Source organism: Nomascus leucogenys, chromosome 8 (assembly GCF_006542625.1).
Source record: "Nomascus leucogenys isolate Asia chromosome 8, Asia_NLE_v1, whole genome shotgun sequence".
NCBI lineage: Eukaryota > Metazoa > Chordata > Mammalia > Primates > Hylobatidae > Nomascus > Nomascus leucogenys.
Genome location: NC_044388.1, coordinates 52,265,177 through 52,283,852, shown reverse-complemented (window position 1 = coordinate 52,283,852; position 18,676 = coordinate 52,265,177).

Here is an 18,676-nt window from a genome sequence, read left to right as displayed (position 1 = left end):
ACCTCCCTGGAGCACGTCTCAGGTGGCCCCCCTGCCTCCTGGCCTACCTCTGGGGCCCTTCTTGTCCACAGTCCTACTTTTCACCCCCCTTGACCCCAAGAGGTGTTCATTTATAACGCCCCTGCATCTTCTCAACTTCAAAGTCAGCTCGGACCGCGTTCACCCAGACAAGACCTTGGCTGAGTCTTGACAAACTGGCACAGGGTCCCCCGACAGGAGACAGCTTCCCTCTATCTTTGCTTTCCTTTATCTTAGCTGAGTCCGGCCTCCCCAGGACTCTTTTCCATCTGGGGACAGTTCGTGCTGGTGGGAATTGGCAGGGGCACACTGTCCAGACAGAGACAACTGAAACACAGGTGTCCCGCTGGTGTGCCAGCAGGGTGGCCGTCCTACCAGGAGCAGGACACATTGTTGGCCACTGCCCATGCAATAATCAATGTGGGACAAACAGTCCCATGGGGAGTGATGTGATGTGAAGAAAAGGAAGCCGAAGAAGAGAAGAAGCTGAAGGGCCAATAAACACACAAATAGACGCTCACCCTCCCCTCAACTGGAAAAATGAATGGCTGCTGTTGCCGAGGGCTGGTGAGGATGAGGCCCCAGGCCTGCAGGAGGGCACGTCCGGTCGGCCGCCTCAACGGGCCATCTGGGTAGCTGCTGCCCTTTGCATGTAAATAAAGCTCCTCAAAGCCCCATTTCACAATTGCTGGGAGAAACAGCATCCTTCCCTCCTTCCCTATATTTCCAGGGAGGAGGTGGCTGGTTTTTTTTTTTTTTTTTTTTTTTTCAGATTTCTCCCAGCCACATCCAGCTTGTTGTTCTGTAATTTTTTTTCCAAATTACTGACTGCCTTCTTTCAAGGGGAAATGGAACTCAGAAAGGTGGGAAGATACATGATAAGAGCACTTAAGAGAGAAGCCTGTCCATTTCCACCAAGGTTGAAGCGTGCATACTCCAGGATCCAGTCATTCATGTCTACACAAGGAGTCCCAGGAAAAGGTCTGTGCAAAACGTTTGTAATAGCAACAGAGTAGCCACGACCTGGCCCTCCTTCAGCAGAGGAATGAATCAACTAGTTTATTCAGTCAATGCAGCAGTTAAAATGAGAGAATTAGTGATGTTGAAAGGAAAAATGAAGAGCAAACAGATACGTAGGAAGTTATCCCTTACGTACATTTCAAAAACACTCAAAACAACAGTAGGTATTTACGGATTCATGTAATAATGCAGTAAAAATACACAATCAGAGCCAGGACTGTGGCTCACTGAATTCAGCACAATGGTTGCCTCTAAATGTGGGTTCATGTGGGAGGAGGTGACCCCGGGGTGGGGGCTTCTCCTGTATTTGTCATGTTTGGGTTATTTGAAAGGGAGAGAGAGCACTGTAGTTATACAGTAAAATGCAAGCATATTTTTTATTTTAGTGGTGAGTATATAGGTGTCTGTTGTGCTGTTTTCTGTATGTTTGAATGGTTTCATAATTTTTAGGAAATTAAACAATGAGGTCGGATGTGGTGGCTCACCCCTGTAATTCCAGCACTTTGGGGGGTCAAGGCAGAAGGGTTGTTTAAAGACCAGCCTGGGCAACATAGCAAGATTCTGTCTTACAAACAATTTCTGAAACATTTTTTAATTTAAAAATGATAAACAATGAAAAACTGCAAAGAAACAGATTGAAAAGTTCACAGTTGCTTTTGCCACATTTTGTGAATGTGTTATTTTTATAATGAAAAATTACAGATAATTTTGATTGCTTCGAAAAGTAATTATGTGGAAAAGAAAAACAAATAGCAAACCATGGCATAGTTCCTGAGGCCTGCATCTTTCTATCAACCTCTTGGCAAATAGGGAGCCCTTTGTGAGATGTGATTAATAAAATCCGCTGGATGGGTATTAGCACCACCACACAATGAACTCAGTGTTGCTAATTCTGACGCCAATATTTCCACAGGACTCAGTTGATGGAATCTTCCTGAATGTGTTATTTATGGTACCAAATGAAAAAAGACCTCATTTAGCAGGCACACTCTAGGCTGCAAAGAGACAGATTTTTATGCAGGTTCTTCATTTTATTTTTGCCCCATTTAAAACCAGCATCTTTGTAGTAATCAAAGTTAATTCAGGGCACATTTTGCTGCATGAGGTCCTGGGCCTGGGATCACTAAGACCTTTGAAATGTAAATAAAGCTCCCAAACCCCCATTTCACGAATACTGGGAAAGCCAGGCTCCCTCCCGAATTTCCAGGGAGGAGAGGGGCGCGTTAAGATTCCTCCCAGTCGCCTCTAGCTTCTTGTTTCGGAATCCTTGCCCCAGATTACTGATCGCCTCACTGCATTATCTTCCTGAATTTGTGTCTCCTTCAGGGGGGATACCTCCCACCCCAAGGTGTGAGAAATTGGGGCACACATGGGAGAGACGGAGGTGGCTACATTACTGCACTCCAAAACCTCCTAAAGATGAACGTCACATATCCTTGCAATCAAATCCCCGGTTGTTAAACGCCCTCTGCTCTTCTTGCCGGCAGGAACTTCCCAGTGGCTCTTTCCCAAGTGGAACCTTGCCTGTCATTTTGTTTGTTTGTTTCGTCTGGGTTTTGTTGTTGTTGTTTTGTTGTTGTTGAGACGGAGTCTCGCTCTGTCTCCCAGGCTGGAGTGCAGTGGCGTGATCTCGGCTCACTGCAACCTCCGCCTGCCGGGTTCAAGCGATTCTCCTGCCTCAGCCTCCTGATTAGCTGGGACTACAGGCGCGCGCCACCACGCCCGGCTAATTTTTTGTATTTTTAGTAGAGACAGGGTTTCACTGTGTTAGCCAGGATGGTCTTGATCTCCTGACCTCGTGATCCACCTGCCTCAGCCTCCCAAAGTGCTGGGATTACAGGCGTGAGCCACTGCACCTGGCCTTGGTCTAGGGTCTTTTAGTCTTTCACTCTCAGGCACTTTGAGGAAATGTATTAAATGGGACAATTTTGTTTTAATAGTCTTACTCTTGGCTTTGCCGCACGAGCTATGTTTTTGTTTCTAAAACAAAAATAAGGTTTATCAAAACAAGATGATCCTTAAGGGTTTGGCTAAAAAAGAATTCTCTATGCCAAGTAAAACTATGCCTGTGGAAGTTAAATTCTCACCACCCCTTCCACTCTGCACCAGCCCTGCCACCAGCTCACTCCTTGAAAATCTAGTTTGGGAATCAGAACATACCCAGAACGAAATGGAACTGTATTGTGCTAGGTCTCAAATGAATGATGCAAGCAAGAAACGTTGTAGGCATTGGTATAGCACGGAGGAGAAAACGAAGGCCTTGTACTACCTGCTCAGGAAAGTTAGGAAATGACAGAAACGGAAACTGAGTTTCAATAGCAGCATCTCTGAACTGGCTTTTTGTATTCTCGGGCTGATTTTGCAGGCTGGCAGCAGTTCCCTGTCTAGAAGATACAATGGACCCAGAGCCATCAGCTGCTTCCTGGGGGAAGTGGTGGTGGCTGGGGAGAGGGTCGCAATTCTGCTGCAGGCTAATTGCCAAGGACAGAGGGAGGGCTGTGTTCTGCTGCCTGAAGATGGAAGTAAAGGAACATTTTAAATGGGCAAAACCCTTCAATCCTAGCCCAGTTGAGCAGGGAGCTGATTTTCGAAAGCAGAGCTATACCGATAGCCCCTGTGCCGTATATGACCTCCTATATTAAGAAAAAGTGGAAAAAACAGAACAGAAAGAAGTGGAGATCTTGCCACAGTGCCAAGGCAGCCTTGAAGTCAGCTTTAGAAATAAATCAGCTGTGAGCAAATAACACCTAGCACAGTGCTTGGTCCTCAGCAACTACTCAGTTAAAGTCTGTTGAACGGATCAAGAATAACCGAACTCAGGAATCTAAGGAATAAGCATGAATAATTAATATGCATAAGCATATAATTAATTGCAGCTCTGGCCTTAAGATTTCCTTGGGTTTCACCCCTGGCTGAGATGATACCACAGGGGAGACTCCCTGTCGCCTCCCTCAGCCCTGCCCTGAGCTGAGACCCATCTGTTGGGCCTCGGGGCAGGAGGCGGCTGCAGCTTTCGCTGAGGATGAGCGAGCTCATGCCACAGCTTGGAGAAAGGAGGCATGAGCACCGTCCTGTTACCGAGGCCAGGGCAGGGCTGAAGCCCCCTCTCTCCATAGATGTGTCTTACTATGACAAGGAACAAGTTTTTCCTCCACTTTTCCCTGCACTCCTAGGTTCAGGTCAACATGAGGGTGTCCATCGCCAGGGTCAGTGCATTTGGTGGGAGACCAGGGACCATTTCTGGGAATGTGAGGCATCTCATCTTTCAAATGCTCACTTCACAGCTGTTGCAAGTACCCTGAACCTTTGCAAGGTATGTTCTAAGAAAGGGAACAAGGCCAGGTGCGGTGGCTCATGCCTGTAATCCCAGCACTTTGGGAGGCCGAGGTGGGTGGATCACGAGGTCAGGAGATCGAGACCATCCTGGCTAACATGGTGAAACCCCGTCTCTACTAAAAATACAAAAAATTAGCCAGGCTTGGTGGCGGGTGCCTGTAGTCCCAGCTACTCAGGAGGCTGAGGCAGGAGAATGGCATGAACCCAGGAGGCAGAGCTTGCAGTGAGCTGAGATTGTGCCACCACACTCCAGCCTGGGCGACAGAGCAAGACTCCATCTCAAAAAAAAAAAAAGAAAGAAAGAAAGAAAGGAAACAAATGAGGATGAGAGGAAACAGTTATCAAATCCTCAGAATCAGGTTCCACCAGAGATCCAAGCCCCAGTGCGGGCGTTGCCCCCTGTTCACTGGCTTTCTCCAAAAACGGCAGCAGTGGGGGCCAGACACTTCACGTCTGGGCTGAGCGTCTTTCCAAGCACGAATTGCCCAGCCCATGGAAGCGCAGGGCGCATGAGAGAAGAGAGGATTTATTCAAGGACACAGAGTTCTTATTTATTTTTACTTTAGAGAACCATCCAGAATGCATTTCCACCCTGCTTTCCTTCTGTGGCTGCCACTGTAGCTCTTATTTATACCATCATCCCTTAAAACAAGGTGAAGTGGATGTGGGACTTGCAAGAATGAATTGTGCGGCCTTGAGCACACTGTTGTTCAGCAGAGGTGCCCTTCCCAGCCTGCCTGGTGCTGTCAGAACCATGGCTGGAGAGAGTGCCTCCTACTGTCCTCAAGTCCTTCCTGGGAGGTGTCCATGTCTGTTTCATTTGCGCTCATCCCTGAAGGAGACACAGAGGGCAACGGAGTAACTATTGGTGCAAACCATCGGAATAAGATGCTTATTTCAATGTTGCAATGGAAGTCAGAATTTTCTGGTCAATCCGCAATATAATTTAAGCTAATACAAACCTGCTATTAGAATTAACTAGATAGAGAGAGGGATAGTGAGCGGGGAGATGGCCCATTTGATCAGCAGAGCTTCTTGAAACTTGGATATGGTAAGAGGGTTGTGTGTCACCCTGAGTGACAGAGGTGGCCCCACTTGGTATTATGTAAAATCACTAGCCAATGTTGTATGGATGATGTCACCACTGACATGTACACATTCCTGTCGTCTCTTGCCTGCAAACTGATGGTGAGATTCTCGCGGTAAAAATTATTTCTCATGCATCCTTCATGCTTAACAAAGTGTTGCATTGACTTTTGCTTATTTTGTGGACGTTTGCCAGTGAATCTTTGACCCAGAATTGGAAGCAGAACCCAGACAAGTTGGCTCGTCTTCCGCAAACCACTGGTGCAGGTTTGCACTGAGTGGAACATATTCACTAATTAGCCTAGAGATAAAAATTCTTAGAAGATAAACTTCATTATGGAAAATTTCATTAGGTTTTTATAAATATTGAGAAGGGAAATAGTGTAGTATAATCCTCCCGTATTCATCATCCAGTTTAACAGTTGCCACCTCATACCCAATCTTTTTTCACCTGTACTGTCCCCCACCTGCATTGTTTTGAAGCAAATCCCAGACATCGCATCATTTTGTCCATAAATATTTCAGTATGCCTCTCTAAAACAGTAAAACTCTTTACAGAATAACCTTACTATCAATATTGTACCTAAAATAATGAATAATAATTACACAATGTTATCAGTGAGTTATTGAATTTTCCAGTTTTGCTGATTATCTTATAAAGTTTTTTAACAGTTTGTTTCAATTGGCACAATCAGGACCTCACCAGAGCAGGTAAAATCACTGAGATGGTTCTCGTGTCTCTACTGTTTCTCTTCCTCGCCACCTGTTTGGAATGTTGTGAGGTACATGGATGTGCTTTGGTCAAAGAATAGGCTGAGGCGGACACCCAGGCCTGCATGACTCAGGGAGTTAAGCGTGCCAGCCACACCTCCACTTGTTATATAACCTGTTTGTGTAAGTTCATACTTGGCTCTGAGCCACTATTGCCTGTGAAAGGTATAACTGTCCTGGTGACACTGTACAGAGGCTCTTGGGGCTCAGCTTTGCCTCAACATGGCTTAACGTGGCGAGCACACTGGTGCCCAGAGAGAGAACCAGAGCTGTCCATCCTGCAGATGGACACAGGAGAGCCACAGCACGGCTCGCGCTGGTGCCCAGAGACAGAAGGAGTGAAGCTGCTGACCCCGAAGGCAAGGCAGTCTGCCGTGCAGCTGCAGATGTTGGGGTGGCGGGAGCCGCAGAGCTGGAGCAAACAGCTGAGATAAGAGCGGACAGTGTGAAAGAAGCTGCTCATGAAAGAGCTGGTGTGAAAAAGCTGTTAATGAAAGCGGCCACTGAATAAAACCATATTCACCTGCCTAGAGTCCCCCAAGTGTTCTTTCTGCCCATCCACACACTCCCTCGGACAGCAGCATGGGCTGGACCTGGACCCCAGGATCTGAAAAATATATTTGTTAAAGAAATACAATTTTTGCCCTGTAGAACCTGAAATTTGCTCATTGCATTGATGTGGTATCTTTGAACATGTGTCTCTGTCCTCTGCGTGTCTGGTAGTTAGATCTCCGGTTCAATGTCTTTGTCAAGAATATTTCACAGAAGGTGTGTGTACCTCAGCTGCAGGACCCTTATGCTTGGTTGTTGCCCATCATTACCATAGGTTATTTCATCAGAGGTGGCAAAATGTTGATTTTCTAATTTTTAAATCATTTTTTCCTTTATTTTGTTTGCTGGAATACTTCTATAAAGAGAAACTTACCCTCATCAACTATTTGATGATGTAAGGTGCAGTTTATGTAAAGCCAGATACCTGCTGGATTCTTTTCCCTTACTGACCAGTTTTTAAAACAAGTTGGTTTCCTAGTCTCCTGCAACCAGTGATTTTGATACAGAATGGTTGGGCTCCTGGCTAAACCCCACCCTTGGTCCTGGGGCCGCAGCCCTAAGTGCAAACAGCTGACCCCGTTTTCCACCCAAATGTTGCCTTTTTGGCCTGCCACGCCCCTATCCTGTGCCCATAAAAAGACTTCGGCTGGCAGAGCAACACAAGCGGCTGATGCAAGGGGTCGGGGATGCAAGCTGCTGAACATCGGGGATACAAGCGGCTGAGCATCAGAGACTACAGATAGAGGCAGCTAACATCAGACGGTGCAGCTTCAGGGAAAGACCACCTTCTTCCCACACCATCCCCTTTCCAATTCCCCATTCCGCTGAGAGCCACATCCATCGACCAATAAAATCCTCTGCATACACTACCCTTCGATCTGTTCCTGTGACCTAATTCTTCCTGGACACCAAACAAAAACCTGGGTGCCAAGAGGCAAGGGCTTGGATGCCGCTGTGGGGCCTGTGCAGAGTCTGCTGCCATCAGAGAGGAGCCACCAGCAGTTTCCAGCATTTGTTTCCTCCAGTTCCAGCACTCACCTGCTCACACACTCCCTCTAGCGAGGAGTGGCCAGCAGCGGGCTGAGTGAAATGCGCCACTCCAGTTCCCGCCTACGAAGCGTGTCAAGGTCAAGGAAAAAATCCCGTCTCAATTTGTTGTAGTAGATATTGCCCTTGGTTTTGAGTATCGGTATGAAGGAATGGATTTAAACGTAGGAATGTGTTTTGTTCCATTGCTATTTGTATTCTTATTGATGCTCAAGTGGTCACATTTTCAGCAAGAGGCAGCCTTAGCGATGTAACATGAATGATGGCTTTGATTTACGTAGTGATGAAAGTTAATGTGTGGTTGTGTAGACGTCATCTATGATGATCTCATTCAGAAGGGCCCTCAGTGACAGCTTCTCATGTGTAAGGGACTGGCCAGATCCCATGCCATGAGCAACTTCTTTATGGCCTCATCACCTATTTGTCTGCTTCATTCACACAAGTGTGGTTCAGGTGAATGAATAAATGGATGGGTAAACTTCTGTAGGCCACCAGGCAAAAGTTACATTATGTCAACTGCTCCTGAACACATGTGGTATAACAACCATTTGTAGTCTTAATAAGACATAAGCTGAGGCAGTGAGGTAGAAGTGGCAGGCAGGAAGAGGGTAAAAATATGTATTGAGGCCAGGCACGGTGGCTCACGCCTGTAATTCCAGCACTTTGGGAGGCCGAGGCAGGTGCATCACTTGAGGTCAGGAGTTCGAGACCAGCCTGGCCAAAATGGTGAAACCCTGTCTCTATTAAAAATACAAAAATTAGCCGGGTGTGGTGGTGGGCGCCTGTAATCCCAGCTACTCAGGAGGTTGAGGCAGGAGAATCGCCTGAATCCCGGAGGTGGAGGTTGCAGTAAGCCAAGATCACACCACTGCACTCCAGCCTGGGTGACAGAGTGAGACTCTGTCAAAAAAAAATATATATATATACGTATATATAGATATATATAAAATATGTATTGAGTGCCTGTTTTGTGTAAGCAGGGTTATATATATATATCTATATATATATAGATATATATATATACACTCAATCAAATATGTATTGAGTGCCTGTTTTGTGTAAGCAGGGTTTTTTATATATATATATACTCAATCAAGTATGTATTGAGTGCCTGTTTTGTGTAAGCAGGGTTCTAGTGACTTAAGATATACCTGAATAAAACAAAGAGCCTTACTCTCCTAGAACTTGTGTTTCTACCTGGGAAGACCGTCAGTAAACCATCCACAAGATAAATACAGCAGATGCTGTTAGAAGATGATGGTGCTATGGTGTGCTGTGGAAAATAGAGAAAGTAGAGGGAAGTGAGAGGGATTGCGTACACTAGGATTGTGATTTTACACAGAAGGGTCAGTGGTACCATTTCAGCAAAGATCTGAGAGAGGTAAACGAATAAGCTTTGCAGAAGTGTGGGAGACGAATGTTCCAGGTACAGGAAATGACCAATGCCAAGGCCCTAGGGTGGCAACGTGTCTGCTTTGAGTTCTAGAAAAGGGGTATATTGTACATCGCTCTTTGTGACTCACTTTTTGGCAAACATTATGCTTCTAAAATGAACCCGTATTTTGGAGTATATCTGTGGTTCATTAATTCTCATCTTTGTATAGTATTCTACTATATAAATACACCACAATTTATTTAGTCAATTAACATTTGGGTGATATCTAGTTTTTTTGCTATTATAAATGCTGCTATGGGCCAGGCACAGTGGCTCATACCTGCAATCCCAACACTTTGGGAGGCTGAGGTAGGAGGATCACTTCAGCCCAGGAGTTTGAGTTCAGCCTAGGCAACACAGTGAGACCTCATCTCTCAAAAATATTTTTAAAAAAATTAACTGGGCATGGTGATGTGTACCTGTAGTCCCACCTACTTTGTAGGCTGAGGCAGGAGGATCACTTGAGCCTTGGAGCTTGAGGCTACTGTGAGCTCTGATCGTGCCACTGACTCCAGCCTGGGTGATAGAGTGTGACTTTGTCTCAAAACAACAATAATTAAAACGTATTCTGTGAATGTCAACTAATAACTACAGTCATTTTCACTGGCCAAAGAGAAAGGGACAGGTGTAGGCTGAGTTCATGCCCAGGAAAACTAAGTGGCACTGCAGTTTCAAGAAAACGCACAGAAGCATGAATGAAGGGACAGTGGAAAGGATGCTGGATGCTCATGAGACACAATGATACAGCAGCTGCTATAGCAACTTATTTACATTGGGAGTGGCTATTGGTTTCAGTAAAACAATGCCACTTGTCCATAACTTTAATTTTAACAACTTAACTTTCATTGGTTTTGTAACTTTGTCCTTAATTTTTAGATCAGTTTTTGTTTTATAGCTATAAAATAACTACCCACAAAAGAACATTATTATAAAAATAAAAAAGTCCACACCCATTTAAGAATCTTTTTTTTTGGTCGGACGCAGGGGCTCACGCCTGTAATCCCAGCACTTTGGGAGGCTGAGGCAGGTGGATCACGAGGTCAGAAGTTCGAGACCAGCCTGGCCAACATGGTGAAACCGCATCCCTACTAAAAATACAAAAATTAGATAGGCATGGTGTCGGGCGCCTATAGTCCCAGCTACTCGGGAGGCTGAGGCAGGAGAATCACTTGAACCCAGGAGGTGGAGGTTGCAGTGAGCCAAGATCACACCACTGCACTCCAGCCTGGGTGACAGAGTCAGATTCCGTCTCAAAAAAAAAAAAAAGAACTTTTTTTTTTTTAAATTTAAAAGAACCATTACTGTAGGTGGAGAGAAAGTGATCACAGGAGACCCTTTTGGTAACTTACCCAACATCCGTTACCTCTCTGTCTTACTCCATTTGTGCTGCTAGAACAAAATACCTAAGACTGGGTAATTTGTAAACAATAGAAATTTATTGTTTACAGTTCAGGAAGTTGGGAAACCCAAGATCAAGGTGCCAGCAGATCTGGTGTCTGCTGACAGCTACTTCTTGCTCTGTCCTCACATGATGAAAGGGGCAAACACTCTCTCGACTCTCCTTAACAGGGGCACTAACTCCCATTCATGAGGGCAAAGCTGTTATGACCTAATCATGTCCTAAAGGCCCCACGTCTGAATACTATTGCATTGGGGATCAGGTTTTAAAATATAAATTTTGGAGGGACACAAACATTTAGACCATAACAGTCTCCTTTTCTGCTTCCTAATACAGCCTTGATTTTGTTTAGCCATTTCATCTCCCCTGTGCAGCCACATGTGTAGGAGAGCCTGCCTCATCCACTTTCCAAGCTCCCGTTGGGTCCTAGTCAATAGTGGCCACCTCATATAACTCGCCAGTGGTTGGTTTAAACATGAGCATATGATGCGATTTTGTCCAACAAGACCCAAAGGATAGGCTGGTGGGGTGTTTCTAGGAAAGATTTATTCACTTTTAACAATAGATACAAAGAAATGTCAACCCCTGTCTTGTTTCTGTGGAACAGTTGTGTGTGGACGTCTCACTTAAAGCTCCTTCGGCTCTCGGGTAAGCACAGGGAGAAGCTGGAATGCCAGGGGTGGAGGAGCAGAAAAGTGAGAATGATCTGAGTCCTAATTTTCACATGCATGAGCCCTGGAGAGCCTCATCTCCTGACTTTCGTTTCAGGAGATGGTCAGTTTCCCCTGACGTTTGCTCCGTTGAAGGTGAGTTTCCATTACTTGCAGTTCAACACGACCTAACTGGCACAGGGTCCTATAGGGTCTACTTGAGGATGTGCCCTGGGCTCCTGGCCCACTTCCCACAGCAGGCTTGAGCTCCTGCAGGCTCATTATCCCAGCACCTGGCACAGGCCTGGCAGCCAGTGGACATTTAGTAAATAGCTGCGGACGAGGGATGCATACTAGATTATAAATAAAGGGACCTAACCTGTTGGCCATACACATGAGATGGGCACATAAGGCCTCTGAGGCGCCCTTTCGGAGGCAGCAAAGATACTGGGTGTCTGCGTTCTCAAGTGGCACCAGTCTAAAGAAAGCTGCATCTTAACATAAGTTACTAAACACTGGAAGTCAACCGAGTAGAGGCCCAACACTGAATGTCAAATAGCATAATGAAGAGCAAATTAGAACGATTAATAGGAATGCAATCAGAAGCTCTGCAGGAATAATGGAGAATAATAGATCCTAAACGAAGTGCGGGATTGGCTCGACGGGTGTATTTCCAGCCCAGCAGGCAGCATGCTCTATTCATGCTTCACAGCGACAATAGCAAAGAAAATAGATGTGATTTTACAAAACAATTGGCCTAACTAAGCACGCATATTTAGTTCTCTTCAAAAAGGAGGAGGGAGCCACAGCTGACTAAAACAATTTGATCTTCTCTCCATTTCCAGCTGGAGATTTTAGAATGAAGCAAAAATGAATTTTTATCTTTTTCAGGTTAACTTTGTAAAAATTGCTTTTATTCACCAGGTTGGGTGGGAATCCTAACAGAAGATGTAACAACTCTAGGAGAAAGTGTACAATTGTAAGATCTGCTTAATAAATTTCATCAAGTAGTAAGCATGCAATTGATATTATTTCCTTTTCAGATAAAATACGAAAAGAAAATGTATGGAAGTCTAATTTATAGGCACTGTAGCTTTGCAACCATAAATAAAACTCGAGTAGGGCACAGAGAAAACAAAACCAAACACACAGAATCTTGGCTTTCATGCAGGCTACGAATGAACTCTGCCAAGAAGAAAAAATCAAGCACTACCTTCTCCCAATAGTGGTTCTTTTTTATTTAAAAATAAATGATGTAAGCAAGTTTGTTCAAGATAGATTTTAAGACCTTCAGGAAAGACAGGCAGGAAACCTGGGGGACAGTGGGCCCCCGAGTCTGAAGATCATTTCTCCTGTTCCTGACTAGCTCATCTCTGCTCTGCTGGGAGGCAGGTCCTGCCCTCGCTATGGAGCGGGTCCGGAGGGCTCCTCACTGGAGGAAGAATATCATGGCTGGCCAGAATTCTGACCTCTGGAAGCCTGATGCCTGAAAATTATACCCCAGGAACGCACTGATTTTGTGAGTTGCCTGGTTGGTTGGAAAACATTATTTGACTCTGGTTGACAGAAAGTACCAGTGGGAGGTGAAGCCAGCTGGGCTTCTGGGTCAGGTGGGGACTTGGAGAACTTTTCTGTCTAGCCAAAGGACTGTAAATGCACCAGTCAGCACTCTGTATCTAGCTAAAGGATTGTAAATGCACCAATCAGCATTCTGTAAAAATGGACCAATCAGCACTCTGTGAAATGGACCAATCAGCAGGACATGGGCGGGGCCACATAAGGGAATAAAAGCTGGTCACCCGAGCCAGCAGCTGCGACCTGCTGGGGTACCCTTTTCGTGTTGTGGAATATTTGTTCTTTCACTTTTAGCAGTAAATCTTGCTGCTGCTCACTCTGGGTCTGCACCACCTGTAAGAACTATAATACTCACTGAGAAGGTCCCTGGCTTAATTCTTGAAGTCAGCCAGACCAAGATCCTACCGGAAGGAGCCACCTCCGGACACACCAGGGTTATGAGACCAGACTGCCAGCTTGGGCCTGTGATTGGTTCCACCAGCCGTGTGACTTTAGATAAGTTACTTAAACTCTCTGAGCTTTAAATATGTATATATAAACTGGGATTAATAAATAATACATCTTAGGGGGTGTTGTGAAGATTAAATGAGTTAATACTGATTGTATAGCACTTAGAATAATGCTCAGCACATAGCAGGTGCTTAGACTTCACCTGTCATTCTTTTAGCTCTGTTTTACGGCAAATCCAAGAAGCATTCTAGTTTAGGAGTGTCAGAGCCACACGGATGTTTACACCTCCGTCAGGGCTGTAGACCTCATGGCACAGCTGATCTGCACAGAAGTAGATGGAAGGGGATGTCTGTGACCTCACCCCCTTTAAGAGCTATCATTTTACTGCCTAGATAAAGAGTGAGACAAACCACAATAGAAAATGTCAGCTCTTGCTTATTGGCTAGGACAGTGTGTTAAGTAACCGAAGCCCTCCCCAAGACTGACCTAACACAGACGAGGTTCATGTGTCTCACAAAAGGAGTCTCTAGGAGGGCAGGCCAGAACTTTTGCAGCTGCTCCAAGAGGCATCAGGGACCGAGTCTCACTGTGTTTTCTCCTCCTCTCATCCTGAGCTGATTGGATTTCCTTTCCATATTTTTTCTCTCACGGTCACAAGATAGCTATTGTTCTGCCAATAGTCACAATTGCATTCCAGGCAGAAAGAAATGGCAAGTGTACAGGGGAAAAAGAAAGTGCTTTTCTATAGAAGGGTATTGCCCTTTTTGGGGAGGGAAAGCCACTCTAGGGATTTCCACCTGCATCTTACTAGATAGAATTGTTGTATTCTCCCCCATCCCCACCAGCCCCTGGCTGCAAGAGGCTGAGAAATGGAGGATTTTGGTTTTTCAGCTTCTAGAGCAAAGAAAGGCAAAGGGGGAAAAGGGTGGGAATGATTTTAGGGATACAATCTCCAGAATTGACCACATGTGACAATGCAACAGAGGAATATTCCTGCCTAGACTCGATTTTTGAGTCACTAAAACGTTGCTTAACCTTTTACCACAAAGAACTTTCTGGGTGGAAATGGTTTCTGTCCTAGAAAATGGGCTAATAGTGTTGTCTTCGGGAGCCCAACATGGAATCCTGACACGAGAGAAAATAGTTCCTCTTGCAATTTTATTCCCCAGTGAAAGATTAGGCTTCAAATACAAATTCCCTTAAAACGAACAATACAGGAAGTTAAATTTAGACACAACAGGGTAACTTCTAGAGCAGAAAATGTCCTGAGACAGGTATTCGGTGAGAAGAGCTGCACTAAGAACAGGTGTGGAGGCAGTTTGGCCTTAACAGCAAAATCTGCTGCTCTGCAATGTTGCCCAACCAGGGCATTTTTGTCAACTCGGCGCTAACGTAGATTTATTTTAGGAAACTAAAGACGGTCATTTATCACAAAAAGTAGGTTAAAAACAAAAGAAGCCCTTTGTTCAAACCAAGTCTTCCAGGTCACCCTGGTGTATCTAACAGCTAAGGGCCTGGCTGTAGTGGCCACTGCAGGGTGAGGGCTGCCTTCCCCTCTCCCCTGCCTTCCACGTCAACTCTGGGTTCTGGATGTTTCTATTTTTGGGGGTTGGCATCAGTAGTGAGCATAGCTTATGTGCAGGTACAAAGTGTTTTAAAAGATTTTTTTTCCAACAGTTTTTCACAAGAACTTTTTTTTTTTTTGTAACAGAGTCTCACTCTGTCACCCAGGCTGGAGTGCAGTGGTGCGATCTCGGCTCACTGCAACCTCCGCCTCCTGGGATCAAGTGATTCTCCTGTCTCAGCCTCCTGAGTAGCTGGGATTGCAGACACATGCCACCACGCCTGGCTAATTTTTGTATTTTTAGTAGAGACAGGGTTTTGCCATGTTGGCCAGGCTGGTTTGGAACTCCTGACCTCAAGTGATCCACCCACCTCGGCCTCCCAAAGTGCTGGGATTACAGGCGTGAGCCATCGTGCCCAGCCCACAAGAACAATTTTTATTGTCAGTGAGTGGAAGAAGTGATGAGTGATGTATTTGTGTTTTCCCTGGGGTCACAGGGTCCAGGGTGATGTGCTGCAGGACTTAGAACTCACAAGCTGTAAACTTGTTGCTTTCCCTCTGAAACAGAGGACCCAAATTTGGTGCACATGTGCATCAGCGAGCACTTCTTCAAAATGCAGATTTGGGGCCTGACTCTGGCTATTTGGCTTCAAAATTCTTGGATGGGACCTGGAAATCTGTATCTTCCGCAAGGAGCCCAGGCGGCCTTCGCTATTGTGGAGCAGAAACCACACTTTTGAGAAACCTTGTTCTCTAGCCTGGTGTCTTAGTCCATCTGTGCTGCTATAACAAAATATCTGAGACTGGGTAATTTACAAATAATAGAAATTTACTTCTCCCAGTTCTGGAGGCTGGGAAGCCCAAGATCAAGGCACCAGCAGATTCGATGCCTGGTGAGGGCTGCTCTCTGCTTCCAGGGTGGCACCTTGTTGCTGTGTCCTCACATAGTGGAAGAAGAAAGGGCCAAAGGGGATGGGAAGGGTGAATTCTCTCCCTTAAGCTAGTGTGCCCCTTCCATCATGTGGAGACATAGCAAGAATGTGTGAGCAGTCCTCACCAGACACCAGATCCACTGGCACTTTGATCTTGGACTTCCAGCCTCCAGAACTGGGGGAACTAAATGTCTGTTGTTTATAAGCCACCCAGTCTATGGTGCTTTGTTATATGGTGTGGATGGACTAAGATACTCACATGGCGAAGTGGCTTGCACTAGTCAGGCACAGCTAGAAAAGCAGAGCTGGGATTCAGACTCATGCCTGAATTTTGTTCCAAAACCAGAACTGCGACCCCTTGTTTGGATGGCTTGTGGACTACTCATTGTATTGAGAGTACCACTTTACTTCCGATTCTGCCCTATATCTTTACTAAGTGAATACAATCTCAAGGATAACTTCTAGAATTCAGCATTACTTCATTATATTTCCAGTTGCCCCAGACTAAATTTATCGGTCCCAATTAAGTCCATATAAAGAGGAGTGTCAGCGGAAGAACAACAAGGTTCATAAATTTGGAAAGGAGAGCTTCATTTCTTATAAAGGGTTGCGGCCTGCCAGGTGGCCATTCTGACAGGCAGGAAGCGTAGCCTCCGGCCAGAATCCAGAAACAGACACTTCAAGGGTGGGAAGAATAAGGAATTTATGCTCAACGGGGTGGTCAAATATACATATTCAATAAGCTACAGGAGGATCATAAATATTTATGAGAGCGGTAACCTGCGCATGCGCAACCAAGCACTATGCCTCTCTACATTCAAAAAATGGCAGCGTCAACATGATGGGGTGGAGTATTCGCCCTCTGACATCAAAAGATGAAGAGGGAACACAAAAACCCTCTCTGTGCATCCTCTGTCGACCAGCCGGAACTACTCTGTGGTTGGTGGTCTCTTATCAGGAAGGAATACTGGTGGGTTGTTTCGTCCAAACTGCAAAAGAGGTGCAGTAGTGGGTGATTGGTTGATATCTGGGTGGTCTTTCCAAAGGGCTGGTTTCTGTCTAACCTTAGGGAAGAAAGCCTAAGGGGGGTTAGCAGGGGCGTGTCCGACCTCCAAACTGTCATGGTGGGGAACTCAGTTTTCATTTCTCTGAGATACCCCTGGCCAAGAGGGGATTGGTTCGGTTGGTTGAGAAGCACAGGATTTCGTTTTTATTTTTCAGTGTGTTAGTATGGAAAAAACACAAGCTGCAAGTGCTTTTTCCTATTTTCTCACTCAACAACACAACAGTTAACACAGATGAAGTCTTCTGTGAACAAATGCGGGAGATTTCTCCCCAGCTGCAAACAAGCAAGCAGTTCTTCAGGGGACACCAGCTGGGTGTCCTCTCATTCAACTACAATGCTGTCTACTTGGAGATAGTGTCAGATCTCACAGGGCTCAGTGTCTAAGGCTGCCGTCCTTAACCCCAATCGCTAGTCACAATTCTGGGCCTCCAGAACTTCTGACCTATTAGCTTCAAGTTGGGGTTCCCATAATCCCCTCTCTGGGTTTGATTAATTTGCTAGAGTGGCCCGCAGAACTCAGAGAAATACCTTTACCAGTTTACTTAAAGGACATTACAAAGGATACAGAAGAAGAGATGTGTAGGGCAAGGTATGGGGGAAGGGGTTTGCTACCCTCCGGGAACCTCCACCTGATCACCTACCTGGAAGCTCTCCAAATTCTGTTCTTTTGGGCCTTTTATGGACACTTCATTATGTAGGCATGATTGACAAAACCATTGGCCATTGGTAATCAGCTTAACCCCCAGCTCCCTCCACTCCCTGGACATTGAGGGTTGGAGGTGGAAGTCCTGAACCTCTAATCCTGCCTTGGTCTTTCTGGAGAACAGTCCCAACCTTAAACAGTCTAGGGAGCCCAGCCATCCGTCAATCATTAGCATATGAAAAGACATCATGAACGTCAATTATAAATAGACATTTGGAGATTCCAAGGATTTTAGGAGTTGTATGCCAGGAAACAGGGGATGAAGAACAAATATATATTTCACAGTATCTCCCCTTGAGATGAGATTGAGAAATACAATAAATTAGAAAACAGATTTTATACCAGCATAACCAAAATAAATCTTTGCCAAATTCAGACACAACTCAAATGTCCATTGACCTTAAAAACAATGACAACAAAGCCAGCAACAACTGTAAGACCTTCCACTTTCAGGGCCAGGATGGGCAGACTGCAGTGGAAACCAGGGTGTGGATGCCTTGAGCCCGCCCGAGAGCAGCATTTAGGAAGCAGCTTCTGGAATGTACTGCAGGTCTCAGTAGGCCATGAGTCTTGTAAGCCCAGTCTGCCTTACTGGGCTTGTCTGCAGCTTGGCCTCGTGCCTCTGGACGCATATGTGAGGTGAAGATGGCAAAGAGATTCACATGCTAAGAAGCCACCCTGGTCAAGCCTGCCTGTGCTGGAGTTTAGTGTCTGTCACGTTGGGGTGTGGCACCTTTGTTTGCAGGCTAGCCTTTATATACCCCTGTATTTCATTGTTTGCTTTTGTTTTTTCCTTTAGTCGCCTAGTAAACATTTCTACTGGAAAACCTTGCCTCAGAAGAACTAAGAGGAAAAGCAGCGTCCACACCCAGGCCAGCCTCGCCAAGGAGGGCAGAGGTTCCCCTCGAGGATGGTCTTGGTCAACATGGCCACAGCTCCTGCTCCAGCTAGCACTCAAAGGAGTCTGCTGGGGCCCCGGGGAACACGGGGGGCCGTGGTGCACCCTCAGTGATGGCTGCTCTGTAGACAGAGCCCCAGGACTTCTCTCCCTCCTTCTTCAGCTCTCTGCCCT